Source organism: Phyllobates terribilis, unplaced genomic scaffold (genome assembly GCF_046119375.1).
Source record: "Phyllobates terribilis strain yellow unplaced genomic scaffold, ASM4611937v1 Scaffold_27__1_contigs__length_16484149, whole genome shotgun sequence".
Lineage (NCBI taxonomy): Eukaryota > Metazoa > Chordata > Amphibia > Anura > Dendrobatidae > Phyllobates > Phyllobates terribilis.
The window spans coordinates 3,473,272-3,487,853 of record NW_027362787.1 but is presented as its reverse complement, the minus strand read 5'-3'; positions in this window follow the sequence as shown (position 1 = coordinate 3,487,853).

Here is a 14,582-nt window from a genome sequence, read left to right as displayed (position 1 = left end):
AAATACCTACCCAGGATGGATGGATGGAGGGGCATATACACCTACCCAGGATGGATGGAGGAGCATATACACCTACCCAGGATGGATGGATGGAGGGGGATATACACCTACCCAGGATGGATGGATGGAGGGGGATATACACCTACCCAGGATGGATGGATGGAGGGGGATATACACCTACCCAGGATGGATTAATGGAGGGGGATATACACCTACCCAGGATGGATGGATGGAAGGGTATATACACCTGCCCAGGATGGATGGAGGGGCAAATACTGCTACCCAGGATGGATGGATGGATGGAGGGGCATATACACCTACCCATAATGGATGGAAGGATGGATGGAGGGGTATCCACATCCATCATGGATGGATGGAGGGGCATCTACACCGACCAAGGATGGATGAATGGAGGGGCATATACACCTACCCAGGATGGATGGATGGAGGGGCATATACACCTACCCAGGATGGATGGATGGAGGGGCATATACACCTACCCAGGATGGATGGATGGAGGGGCATTTACACCTACCCAGGATGGATGAATGGAGGGGCATCTACACCTACCTAGAATGGATGGATGGAGAGGCATATACACCTACCCAGGATGGATGGATGGAGGGGCATATACACCTACCCAGGATGGATGGATGGAGGGGCATATACACCTACCCAGGATGGATGGATGGAGGGGCATATACACCTACCCAGGATGGATGGATGGAGGGGCATATACACCTACCCAGGATGGATGGATGGAGGGGCATTTACACCTACCCAGGATGGATGGATGGAGGGGCATATACACCTACTCAGGATGGAAGGATGGAGAGGCTTATACACCTACTCAAGATGGATGGATGGAGGGGCATGTACACCTACTCAGGATGGATGGATGGAGGGGCATTTACAGCTACCCAGGATGGATGGAGGGGCATATACACCTACCCTGGATGGATGGGGGGGTGTATACACCTACCCAGGATGGATGTAGGGGAATAAACACCTATCCAGGATGGATGGATGGAGGGGCATATACACCTACCCAGGATGGATGGATGGAGGGGCATATACACCTTCCTACGATCGATGGATGGAGGGGCATATACACCTACCCAGGATGGATGGAAGGAGGGGCATATACACCTACCCAGGATGGATGAATGGAGGGGCATATTCTCCTACCATGGATGGATAGAGGGGCATATACTCCTACCCTGCATGGATGGATGGAGGGGCATATACTCCTACCAAGCATAGATGTATGGAGGGTCATCTACACCTAACCAGGATGGATGGAGGGGCATAAACACATACTAGAATAAACTACCCAGGATGGATGGATGGAGAGTCATCTACGCCTACCCAGAAAGGATGGATGGAGGGGCATATACACCTACCCAGGATGGATGGAGGGGCATATACACCTACCCAGGATGGATGGAGGGGCCAATACATCTACCCAGGATGGATTGATGGATGGAGGGGCATCTACAACTACCCAGAATTGATGGATGGAGAGGCATATACACCTACCCAGGATGGATGGATGGAGAGGCATATACACCTACCCAGGATGGATGGATGGCGGGGCATATACACATACCCAGGATGGATGGTTGGGGCATATACACCTACCCAGGATGGATGGATGGATGGATAGAGGGGAATATACACCTACCGAGGATGGATGGATGGATGAATGGAAAAGAATATACATCTATCCAGGATGGATGGCTGGAGGGGCATTTACACCTAGCTAGGATGCATGGATGGATGGATGGAGGTGCATATACACCCACCCAAGATGGGGACCATATTCCATATACCAGGATGGGGCATATACAAGGATGAGGGGCATATACTGTAGGGCGTATATTGGGCCATTACGCTGTAATGCAATATATAGGGCCATTGCTCTGTGGCTCACCATATGGTGTCATTACGCTTTGGCTCTTTTGATACCTGTGATACGTCTGACCTCATAGTATGTCCCCCCCTTTTTACTCTTTTGAAGGAGGCTGTTTTACACTTGAAGCATATATGTGTTACAATCCTAACTAAATCGTGTGTATTTTTTATTTTTCCTCTTTAGTGGTTAACTCTGGAATGAAGCACCGCTTTGTATTCATTTATATGAGATATTTTCATGTGCTGAGTGTCGGCTTATTTGTTACCCCCCCTCTTTTTCTCAGATATGATTGTAATTTGATTTATCATGAGACGATGGATTTTCGTTTTTTATACAGTTCTTCCCATTTTTGTATTGTTTTAGATAAACCTTGATAAAGGCTGAGGCCGAAGTGTTGGTCATACATCTGTCTCATGAACAATTTATTGTCTGAATAAATACCTTGATTTGCATCAATATCCATTGTGCCTAAAGGTTTATATATATATAAAATAAGTATTTTTGCATGTGAGTTTTCTTATAATGGTTTTAAATAGAAGACCGTATTGCGATATCATTGAGATACAAATGTTTCTGTTGCGATCCTCAGCTCTACCTGAGAACACAATCTGCGTGGGACTGGGCCGAGTGGGGGGCATCTGGCCAACATATAGCGGCGGGCACTCTGCAGCAACTCAGCACTGTTGACTTTGGAGGTCCTCTTCATTCCCTGGTGGTCAGCGGCTGCATGCATCCCCTAGAACTAGATATGCTAAGACTGTTTGCTGTGGAGCCCCCTAATTTCGATCAGATAAATGTGGAGGACAGCTCAACATATCTGTCATCATAGACAATCTGTGCCGAATCCACACCCCTCACTGCTGAGCAGCTACCCTGTCTAGGTGGCAGCACACAGTGCTTTGTGTGTTTCCCATTGTGTTACTAGTGATATAGCAGTATACTAGAGATGCACCAACTCCACATTTTTATTAATATTACTCCAGATATGGACGAAACCCTCCAAGATGCAGGCTTTATTATACTACAGAATTTTGGTGCATCCATAATATATGCTCAAGCACTTTAATAGAAACCTGTTCCACCATGTCCATCCTTCACTGCGTTACTGGTATTTATTTGGAAACACAGGGATATTCCAGGAAAACGTGTTTTATGCTTAATAAAAATAAACTGATCACATTTTCAAAAAATTTCCATTCGTGTTTATCTCCTTTTTTGTAATTTACCTGTCTGGTTATTTCACACCTTTCATGTTTTTTCTACAACCAGTTAATGGGGTGGTCTCAGTTTCTAAAAGGGAGTCTGTCACCCCCAATACTCAAATCATTTATGGATTTGTATAGGAATCTTGGCCCCTATAAAAAAAATTCTACTTTAGGTACAGATTATATTTTTATGCAAACAAACCATTTACACCCCCGCTTAATTACCATTCTCTGCCCCTTCCCTTATGATGATTGACAGCACTGCCTATATTGAATCCTCAGCCCTGCACACACTGACACTGCAGGAGCTGAAAACTCAGTGTCCGAGCTTGCGGGCATCCTCTGATCCCCTTGTCCAGTCTATAGTTGTCTCTTTCAGTGGGCAGAAAAAAAGCTTCTGCTTAAAAATTGTAAGGCTCGATTTGAGTTTGCCAAAAGACATGTTGGAGACTCCCAAAATATATGGAGGAATGTGCTGTGGTCAGATGAGACCAAAATTGAAGTTTTTGGCCACCAAGGTAAATGCTGTGTCTGGCACCAAACCAACAGCTCATCACCCCAAGAACACCATCCCCACAGTGAAACATGGTGGTTGCAGTATCATGCTGTGGGTATGTTTTTCTGCAGCAGCCACCTCCATTATCTGAATGCAAGGAAGATTGTGAACTTGTGCTACTTGTGCAGTAACACTTTTTCATTTCTGCTCCATTCTGTCTTCAAGCAGAGGGTTAAAAATGCTCTGACTCCATATCCGGCTTCATGGCTTGATCATAGATGCTGGATCCTGATTCCCAAGAGAATCCCACCAACCCAAGATTGTGAAAGAAATGTACAAAACACTTTTAGTGAATGTTAAGTAGACCAAATTTTATTACAAATCATATTATTTCATTCAGTGTCTGAAATTTAGAATCAGCCAATTGCTATGAAAAAGACACTGAAAATGGCAAACCTCCGACTCACGAAGAATCATCCGTCAGCACTCAGGAGAGGAAAACCCCCTGTGGAGGAAACCTCTAGGGAACCATGGCTGGAGGACTTGCCCATCCCTCGGGCTTAGAAGGATAGTGCCAACAAGTAACAGCAAATTGTACTAGAATTTGTACATTGTATCATATTTACAGTGAGACATAATATACATCCACTATAGATATGATAGCAGTGACATCACATAGTCACACAAGTTACACATTACATCATCAGAAAACAGACAGTAATGGAGAAGGTCAAAGTAGGTGCCCTGTGCGAGCGCCATATGGAGAAGTCTAATGCGACATCTCCAGGCCGTACACATAAAGGTGAAGGCAACTAGTACTGGACGTGAGGGAGATCTGGCTGCAACATCTGTCACCCCATTGATCGCTAGGGTTAGTTTGATCTGGCTGGCTAGGCGATATGGCTGATCTGGCTGGCTAGGCGGTATGGCTGATCTGGCTGGCTAGGCGGTATGGCTGATCTGGCTGGCTAGGCGGTATGGCTGATCTGGCTGGCTAGGCCGTATCCCCTTCCTCCCTTACAGGTTATGGAGTGATGAAGCTCCAGGTCTCCAGACACATCAAGTACGGCGCTTCATACGGCTGAATGACCTGTGGTTCCGGAATCATCTTCTATATCATAGATGTATGTGTTTATGACATCAGCACAGTTGCTGTAGTTACCACAGGTGTTCATTACTGGTGTTTCACTGGCTAGAAAGTCTCTCTCAGTGTTCCAAAGAATTAACCCTTGAATGACTGGCACTGTACATTTGTCCAGAATCCTGTAACATAATCTTGTCACTGTGCAGGACCGTTATCAATATTATACTTTAAAATTGCCCTAAACAAAGTCTAATTAGTGAGCGCATCTACAGATTTGATGGGTAACAAGCACAATAATCCCCTTAAGCCCTACTAAATGCATAGATGTCCAATATGAGTACAGAGCAGTCCATACAGATTGGATGATACAGAGGGCAATACAGTTAGATAAAGAAGTAGAAAGCCAAACCAAGTAAATGTCTCCTGAGATCTCGGCTACTGAGGTCTCAATTGCGCATCTGCTGCCTCAGGCGGCCATTTGTGTAACACAAGCGATCGGAAGATCACAGCTTCTAGTCTGATAAGGAGACTATTGAAGCATGTAAAAAGTAAAAAAAAATATTTAAAAGTTCAAATCACCCCCCTTTTACCCCATTCAAAATAAAACAATCAAAAATACACGTTTGGTATCGCCGCATTTAGAATCGCCCGATCTATCAATATATAAAAAGAATGACTTCCATCAGTAAACTGTATAACGAGAAAAAAAACAAAACTCCAAAATTAAGTTGTTTTGGTCGCCGCAACATTGCATTAAAATGTAATAACAGGCGATCATAACATCATATCTACACCAAAACGGTATCAATAAAAATGTCAGCTCAGTGCGCAAAAAATAACCCCTGACCCGGCTCTAGATCACGAAAAATGGAGACGCTACAGGTCTCGGAAAAATGATTATTTTTTTTACAAGCTTTGAATTTTGATTTCACCACTTAAATAAAATAGAAGCTACACATTCTTGGTAACTACGCCATATTGACAGAAAAATAAAAAAGTTATGGCTCTGGGAAGAAGGGGAGCAAAAAATGAAAGCGCAAAAACGGAAAAACCTGAGGTGATAAAGGGGTTAACTGGAATTTTCTGCCATGGACTCATTGGCAAATCTGAAATAGATATTTCTCGCTCCCTTATCAGTGTGGAAACATATATCTTTGGCCTCATTCAGACGTCTGTTTTTCATGTTTGTGTCCTCTCCATATTTGTTACGGATAGATCACATACACAATATAATCTGTGGAGTCGTCCACATGTCATTTTTTTGTTGAAAACCGCGTAGTGTCCGTTTTTTATCCTAGTGGTTGATGAGAATTCTCCAGTCAGATCTATGGGTCCATGACATCGCTGACAGCTGGCATTGCCATCCATGTGCTGTCTGTGATAACACTGTTACCAGAGGAGAAGCTTCTCAATTTATGGATTTATTTTGCATACAAGAAAAGCTGATGAAACGCTGAAGATAAAAACTGACCACTTTCAGACATTTTTTGCATATACGATAAGTCACTGTCATCTGATTAAGGCCTAAGGCCCCATTCACATGTCAGGTTTTAATCAGTGTTTTTTTTCTCATTTTCATCTGATTTTGGTCAGTGTGGCAGTTTTTCTCCTCAGTGGGGCATATTTTTTTATATGTAAAGTAAAAAGCTAATGGTTTCCTCGCCTCGCTTGCCCGGCCTATAGACACTGGAAAACAAGCAGTACAGGCAACATGGTTCGTTCTGGCCATTTTTCTGACAGACTCATTGACTTCAATAGATGATCTTTATCTACAAATCAGATGGAAATCGGACCGGTCTCAGTTCTGATTTACAGATCAATCGTCCACAAAAAATAGAGCTGTAAACCTGTCCCCGGTCTATAACGGAGCATATTCTACCTGTTAGAGAAATAACCAGACGTGAAAAGAGCCGTGTGCTATTCTTACAGGGAAGGGGCCACCATTTTATGTTTTGTATTAATAATTATGTAATCAATTATTTTTAATGCAAAATTAAATGTACCACTTTATTAGTTTTTTATTTATTTATTTTTTCATTGGCCACTAGGGGCTGCCATTTTTATTTGGGGGGGGGGTGTAAGAAGCGCTCTTACACACCTCATTTACGGCAGCCCTGGCCATAAGAGACAGTAGTCTGTCACTGACCCTATCTCTAACATTAGAGGCAGCTCCTCCTGCCTCTAACTGTGACCTGGGCACGCCCCCTTGGCTGTCCAGGTCGCAGCCATGGGAGGAGATTGCAGCCATCTTTGTGGAGCCTGCAGTGTAAGCTGTACATTCCCCCTGTCGTCGCACGCACTGCTCAGTCAGAGCGTGCCATGACAGGAGCTGCCGGGGAGGAAATGCCTGGGAGTGGAGGCCCCGAGTGAGTATCTGTGGCGGCGCCGTGCGGTGATCTCAGCTTCTCTGCTGTTATCACTGCCGACATCTTCAGGCAACACAGACACAGCGCTGCGTGGGAACGTGGAAGGTGAGTAGAAGCGTTTATTGTTTTTTTTTTTTTTCCTTTGCATTGAATATATGGGGGCATAAACCCACCAGGATGGAGGAGGAGGCATAAACCCACCAGGATGGAGGAGGAGGCATAAACCCACCAGGATGGAGGAGGAGGCATAAACCCACCAGGATGGAGGAGGAGGCATATACCCACCAGGATGGAGGGTGCATATACCCACCAGGATGGAGGAAGGGCATATACCCACCAGGATGGATGGAGGGGGGGCATATACCCACCAGTATGGAAGGGGGGCATATACCCACCAGGATGGATGGAGGGGGGGCATATACCCACCAGTATGGAGGGGGGGATATACCCACCAGGATGGATGGATGGAGGGGGGCATATACTGACCGGGATGGATGGAGTGGCATATACACCTAACCAGGATGGATGAAGGTACATACGTTCCTCTCCCAGAACTCCAACTATTGGTCTCCTCACTACCCGGAGGTTTACTGACTGCTGTACAAAGAGGAGGAGATGCCACACAGTGGTAGACATGACCATGACCTTATTTTGAGTTGTGTTGCTGCCGTCAATTTCTACATTAGGTAAGTTTTTCAAATGAAATGGAAAATGTCTGATGTTCACCCTCTGATCTGTGATCTATGTTCTGTTGTGAATAAAATGTGGCTATAAGAGATTTCCCAATCATTGCATTCTTGTTTTCTTTCCATTTTTACACACGGCCCCAACTTTTTGGGAATTGGGGCTGTAATTTATGGTCATGTTCACAATGTCCACAAAGATAAAACATGGATATATCCATTTTCCATCGGATTTGCAGATAAAACTCGCCCCTTCGAGTGAAAGTTTGTAAGGAGAATGCACAGCACTCGGATGCTATCCACGTCATTTGAGCGATGTTCGTCTTTTAGGGTTTAATGGGCAGAAGACGCTTGGAAACGCTAAAGGGACGTCACATAAATGTGTCACATACATTGACATGATGCAGATTTTAATTCTACATTGCAAACAATTTCTGCATGAAATCAGCAGAGACATTTATTTTCAGCGTGCAGATTACATTTTGTAAACTTCCATCCGCTTTCCTGCTGCTATAATACGCTGCGGCTTTTCCACAGAGAGAGGACCCTGGTCCACAACATTTTGCTTATTTTGTTGGGAATTGGGCCCTCCGGAGTATGGGAGCTGACACTGATATGGGAGGTTTTATGCTGTTTGTGCAGTATTTGGGACATTAATTTATCAATTATTCGGCCAGGGTATAACAGTATTTTTAGGTAATGATTTGTATTGTACTAATATTTAAAACTTTAATACAATAAACTTTACGGTGTGATGTCAGGACTATGGCACAGTTATTCGGCCGGTGTATTTCAGTATTGTACAGCACTATTATTTGGGGACTTTCTGACTTGTATTTATGGACTGCGGGGTAGAATTATTTTGTGCATTGTATTGCACTATTTTCCATAGAACTGTGTGGCTATATTATTTGGCCAGCATATGGTAGTAGTTTTTGGCACTAGGGATACTATTATTCTGAAACTTTGTGTCATCATTTTATGGACTGTACAATTCTGTTCATACTAATGTAATTGCTTCTATTTTTATAGTCTATGTAACATTTTGAACACCGTACGGTATTATTTTATGACAGAATTATTTGACCACTTTATGGAATTATTTTCTTATGGACTGTATGGCGCCATTATTTAGTTATTGTATCGTCGTTTTTAGTAATTATGTGTTACTATTCTTTAGAGTTTCATATGGTGGGTATTTAGGGATTGTTTGGTGGAATTAATTTGACCACTGTATGGCAGTATTATTGAGGCATTATAATAGGCCCATTGTGTGACTGTTGAAAGTATATCCAGCGGAGCCGTCACCACAGGGAGTCTCACATGTAGACCCAGGTGATGTGTTTGACCTGAGAAAAATACCTCCACTAGCTTTGGGGGGGAGGGTGAGAGCAGTTCTGTCCATTCAGAGGGCTGATCCCAGTGAAGGAGAAAAGAAGCCACATGGTTAGAGTTGGTGGAATGTCGTTGAAGGGATAGTATCTAGTCTGAGGATCTGGACCATGGATGAATCGATGGCTTATGGCGTAGAGATCAGCTACCACCTGAGCTGAATAAATGTGCTACAGTTGTGGGATCCGTGATCCATTGTCTGGATTTGATACATTTTCTTAAAGGACTGTTGCTACTGGGCACCTTTGCTTCTATCGTTTTATGTGTCACATGGAGGATCGTGGACTGTGACTACAGACTATACTTGCTGGAGATACGAAATATGTGGGCCAACCAAAAGTTGGGGGATAGTGAGTATCGCTTGGCACAAAGGCAGTGGAATTACCTCCCCGGGGAGGGGATCTTGTGGACTGAGACAATTGTATTTTGGACATTTACCTGGAATTGCTGTATTACCATGGATGTAAGGAATAAAATAGTGTTGCTTGTAGATGGTAAGCTTAGGAGCAGGGACCTCACTCCTCATGTAACAGTTTAAACTGTCTTACCGTGTATTGAACTTATTGTATGTACATGTCCCCGCTTAATTGTAAAGTGCTGCGGAATATGTTGGCGCTATATAAATAAAAATCATTATTATTATTAACCTGCCTAAGTAATTATTGAAATGCACCATCTCAGATCTTCACAGTATGGACCCCAAAATAGTAAGGATAAAAACTACAGCAAACACTGCAAATAAAAAAAATAAGAAAGTTGGAAAGCAAAGAGGAAGCAATAGGACTATGTGACCCAGGACCTGGTGCAGCCATCTACTAATGTGCAGGACACCCTGGGGACAATGTCCTCCCCATCCATTAGAACTACAAGGTCCAGCAGACAAGCAGCAGAGCACATCACTCCTTCCCTCCATGTTCCGCTGCAAGTCCAGCGCCGACATTACCGCACATGGCCGCTAGATGGCGGGGCACCTCTGCTGTTGCAGCCAATACTAGCGTGCAGGTGAAGTCGCTGGCCACTAGGTGGAGGGTCATCTCTGCTGTTGCTTCCATTACAATTGCTGGGTGCAGTCGCTGGCCACTAGGTGGCGGCAGACTTTTCCAGGCTGGAATGTTGCTCTCCTCTGCTCTTGCAGTCTGATATAACGCTGGGGATTGTGGGCAGCAGAGATCACAGCCGCCTTGTCTCCTCCACACTCCGTGGAGAGATCCTGTCAGTGAGCCGCCCCTCCTGTCAGGGAGCCGGGGAGAGCCTGACCGCTGCCTCCATCCATCACCGGCCGCTGCTGCGGGCTCAGGTAAGTAGCAGCCCCGTGCCCGCAGCCCATGTCCCGGGCTGAGAAGCCTCCGGCTGCTGATTGCTGCTGGCAGAGGCGATGGCATCCGGGACTGGCAGCAGGTGATGGGTCCTGTGTGATGTGGGCACATACTGGTCAGATGGGGGCACAGCAGTGCCAGGGAAGCTGGCAGGAGGAGATGCCCATAGTGTGTGGTGTCTGGGGTGATGGGGTGAGACTGGCACCTGCCCTGATAACGCTGCCAGTGCCCGGGAGACTTGTGCCGCTCACTGTGCCCGGGGAGACTCGATCACCTGCTGATCTGCCAGTATTCTACAGCTGGGATTGGCTGTAAGAAGCGGATTGTAACCAAGTCCTAGTGATTAGCTGCAGCGTCGCTATGTTCCATTGTGATCATTATATACCAGGGATTAGCTGCAGCATCGCTATGTGCCATTGTGATCGTTATATACCAGGGATTAGCTGCAGCGTCGCTCTGTGCCATTGTGATCGTTATATACCAGGGATTAGCTGCAGTGTCGCTCTGTGCCATTGTGATGTTATATACCAGGGATTATCTGCAGCGTCGCTCTGTGCCATTGTGATCGTTATATACCAGGGATTAGCTGCAGTGTCGCTCTGTGCCATTGTGATAGTTATATACCAGGGATTAGCTGCAGTGTCGCTCTGTGCCATTGCGATCGTTATATACCAGGGATTAGCTGCAGCGTTGCTCTGTGCCATTGTGATCGTTATATACCAGGGATTAGCTGCAGTGTCGCTATGTGCCATTGTGATCGTTATATACCAGGGATTAGCTGCAGCGTCGCTCTATGCCATTGTGATCGTTATATACCAGGGATTAGCTGCAGCGTCGCTCTGTGCCATTGTGATCGTTATATACCAGGGATTAGCTGCAGCGTCGCTCTGTGCCATTGTGATCCTAATATTCCGGGTTACAATGTGACCCTATAAGATGTGAGTAGCCCCTGAGTAATAGACACGAGGAGGTGAAGGACCCTCCTGCTGTTCCTCCTGGCCCGGTGGCCGTGGCACATGAGGACGTCCACTCCAGTGATGGGTATCAATGTTATTATATTATTTTCTGATAACTGAATATTTTATCAACGGTATTTTCTGCCGTTAATGTTAGTGTTGGTGAGGTCCCAGTGTGCTATGAGATATTCCCCAGCGCCTTCTCTCCTGCTGATCCCCCTTCCATTCCTCCGTGCTGCTGATATCCCCCCCTCCATTCCTCCGTGCTGCTTCTATCCCCCCTCCATTCCTCCGTGCTGCTGCTATCCCCCCTCCATTCCTCCGTGCTGCTGCTATCCCCCCCTCCATTCCTCCGTGCTGCTGCTATCCCCCCTCCATTCCTCCGTGCTGCTGCTATCCCCCCCTCCATTCCTCCTTGCTGCTGCTATCCCCCCTCCATTCCTCCGTGCTGATACCCCCCCTCCATTCCTCCGTGCTGCTGCTATCCCCCCTTCCATTCCTCCGTGCTGCTGCTATCCCCCCTCTATTCCTTCGTGCTGCTGCTGATATCTCCCCCTCTATTCCTTCGTGCTGCTGCTGATATCTCCCCCTCCATTCCTCCGTGCTGCTGCTGATATCCCCCCTCCATTCATTCCACCGTGCTGCTGCTGATATTCCCCCCTCCATTCCTCCGTGCTGCTGCTGATATCCCTCCCTCCATTCCTCCGTGCTGCTGCTGATATCCCCCCTCCATTCCTCCGTGCTGCTGATATCCCCCCCTCCATTCCTCCGTGCTGCTGATACCCCCCCTCCATTCCTCTGTGCTGCTGCTGATATACCCCCTCCATTCCTCCGTGCTGCTGATATCCCCCCCCCCTCCATTCCTCCGTCCTGCTGACCGGGTCCCCGCTACTTTCTTCTCTTCTTCCATTGTTGGCTCGTGCCTTTCCCATTCAAGTAGTGGTGGTAGCAGGTATGGCCACTGAATTGGCTGCAGCAGTCACATGCCAACAGTACTGGGAAAGGAGCCTGGTGGGACCCGACCAGCAGCATGGAGGACTAGGGGGGGATCAGCAGGGGCTGTTCAGTATTTCCATCCCACACTCAGCCCATACCTACATATAGAATGTGATGTCTGCAGCCGATCTATAGCTACTGATTGTCTGCAGCGTTCCTCGGTGCACTTCACTATTGAGGGCACTGTCTGGGATCGTCCTCAACCACTGGGATTCTGGCAATAATGAGAAGCGATAAATGACGGGTGAGGAAAATCCTGGAGAAAAGCCGCAAAGAGAAACCTTCAGGGTGTTTCCTACTGATTCTATAGAAATCCTTTTCTCCGCCAGTAACATAGTCCATTAGCCCCCATAGGGACCGCCTGGTGGTCAGGGGGTCCGGGGTGTTGTGCCCTGGTGGTCAGGGTGTCCGGGGTGTTGTGGTCAGGGGGTCTGGTGTGTTGCACCTGTGGCCTCTGTACATTTATAAGGGTGGAGTCGCTGATATCAGCCACAATATAGTGAGACATAAAGATGGAGAAATGCTGGAGATCTCCGGATCCACTGTGATCTCCTAGAAGAGATCTGCCGGTGACGCCCCAGAAACGATGACTGTTCGGAGCTCCGCACCTTGGATACGAGTGGGGTCTCATTCACACCTCCGTGATCTTCACGTGTGCAAGAAAAATGCTCCCGTGGTCCTCAGTGTTCTGGATATAAGTATAAGGGTCTGTGCGCACCACGTCTTGTAGATGCCGGCGACCCGCTCAACTTTACTACAGGAAGAAGCTGCAGAAACCGAGACAGGGAGAACTCCGAGCAGAAACCGCCTGGAGAACGGAGCGGTCACTTCTAACCGTGTGGCCTCTTCATAAACGTGAAACGGTTAAAGGACTGACCATGTGCACAGCGAGGCGGATTACATTGCAGGGTATATGGTCATTCTATCTATTTAGTGGGTGGTTGTTCTTCAGACGGGTTGTGGAGCGTACCGGCCTGATAAAGGCGCTGTGTGCACAGAGCCTAAACCTGCAGCGGGAATCATAGGGTCAGCCATGAATCTCTGCTCGTAGATCACATTGCAAATGCACAAGGGATTTATTAGTGTGAACTCCCGGTAACAATGCTCACACTCACTGGGTGGATGTGGACCAAGCCTGCTCATATTCACCACCCAACATGTATGGTGTTTCTTCATGTCTGGGAAGGAAAGATCAGGCATATTGGATAGCAGCATGCCCAATCCTTTTCTTCTGAGAGAAGCTGTCATCAGTAAATATATTTCTAAAGGTGCTATTGCCATGAAATTCTCACCAGATGTCGGTAACAGCCCATCCAATCCACACAGGCAAAGAAATCACCATAGATGTCCATAAATGAAGTTTTGTGTAATGAGAAATGACAATTTCTCAGCTGGAGGACTACGAGGCATCGAGTGATATCATTGCTACTAATGGAGACAAGTGTAGAGAATTCTGCTACTTCTGGGCTTAGGACCATTATGTGCAAAAAGTGTATGGTGTGTGTTACCAAAATAGGAATACCTCTTTAAAGGGGTTGTCCGAGCTTTTATACTTTTCAATGTGTGTGTCTAAGTTGCAGAATGCTGCCCCCTTGTAATATACTCACTGTCAGCATTCTGCACGGTTGCCTACATACTATACTTCAGCATGTGACCAGCCTCACTCCTGATTTTGGAGGACCTGGTCACATCCTGACTAGTCTTTTCGTGTTCTGTTCGGAGACTAGTCATGAAGTCACAACTAACACCACACCCAGTTTCTGCCAGACCCTCCTCCTTCAGCCTCCTGTGCCTGCACACAGTGCAAGGCGGCAGTGGCATGTCACAGCTGGTGGCACTAACCAGTCCAATCAGCTGCTAGCAGAGACATACGGGTGAACTGAATGGTGGAACAAGGAACTGAAAGCTTCTTCCTCCACTGATCAATCTCAGGAAAGGCTGGAGGTCCTGTCACTGATGATGATGGGAAAACAGTGCTGCTGTAGGTGCAGCGCAAAATCACATTCTGCAAATGGGAAAGTAATCAGACCTAGGTATTTCTAATAGCTGCAGAGCAGGTGACATTACTTTGACCAATGTCCTAATAGACCTTTCTTCAGTCAAGGTCTAATAGGAGCAGTAAGATGTCAGTCATGGGGGTCACTGTTAGGACCCCAACTTCTATAGAAACTCA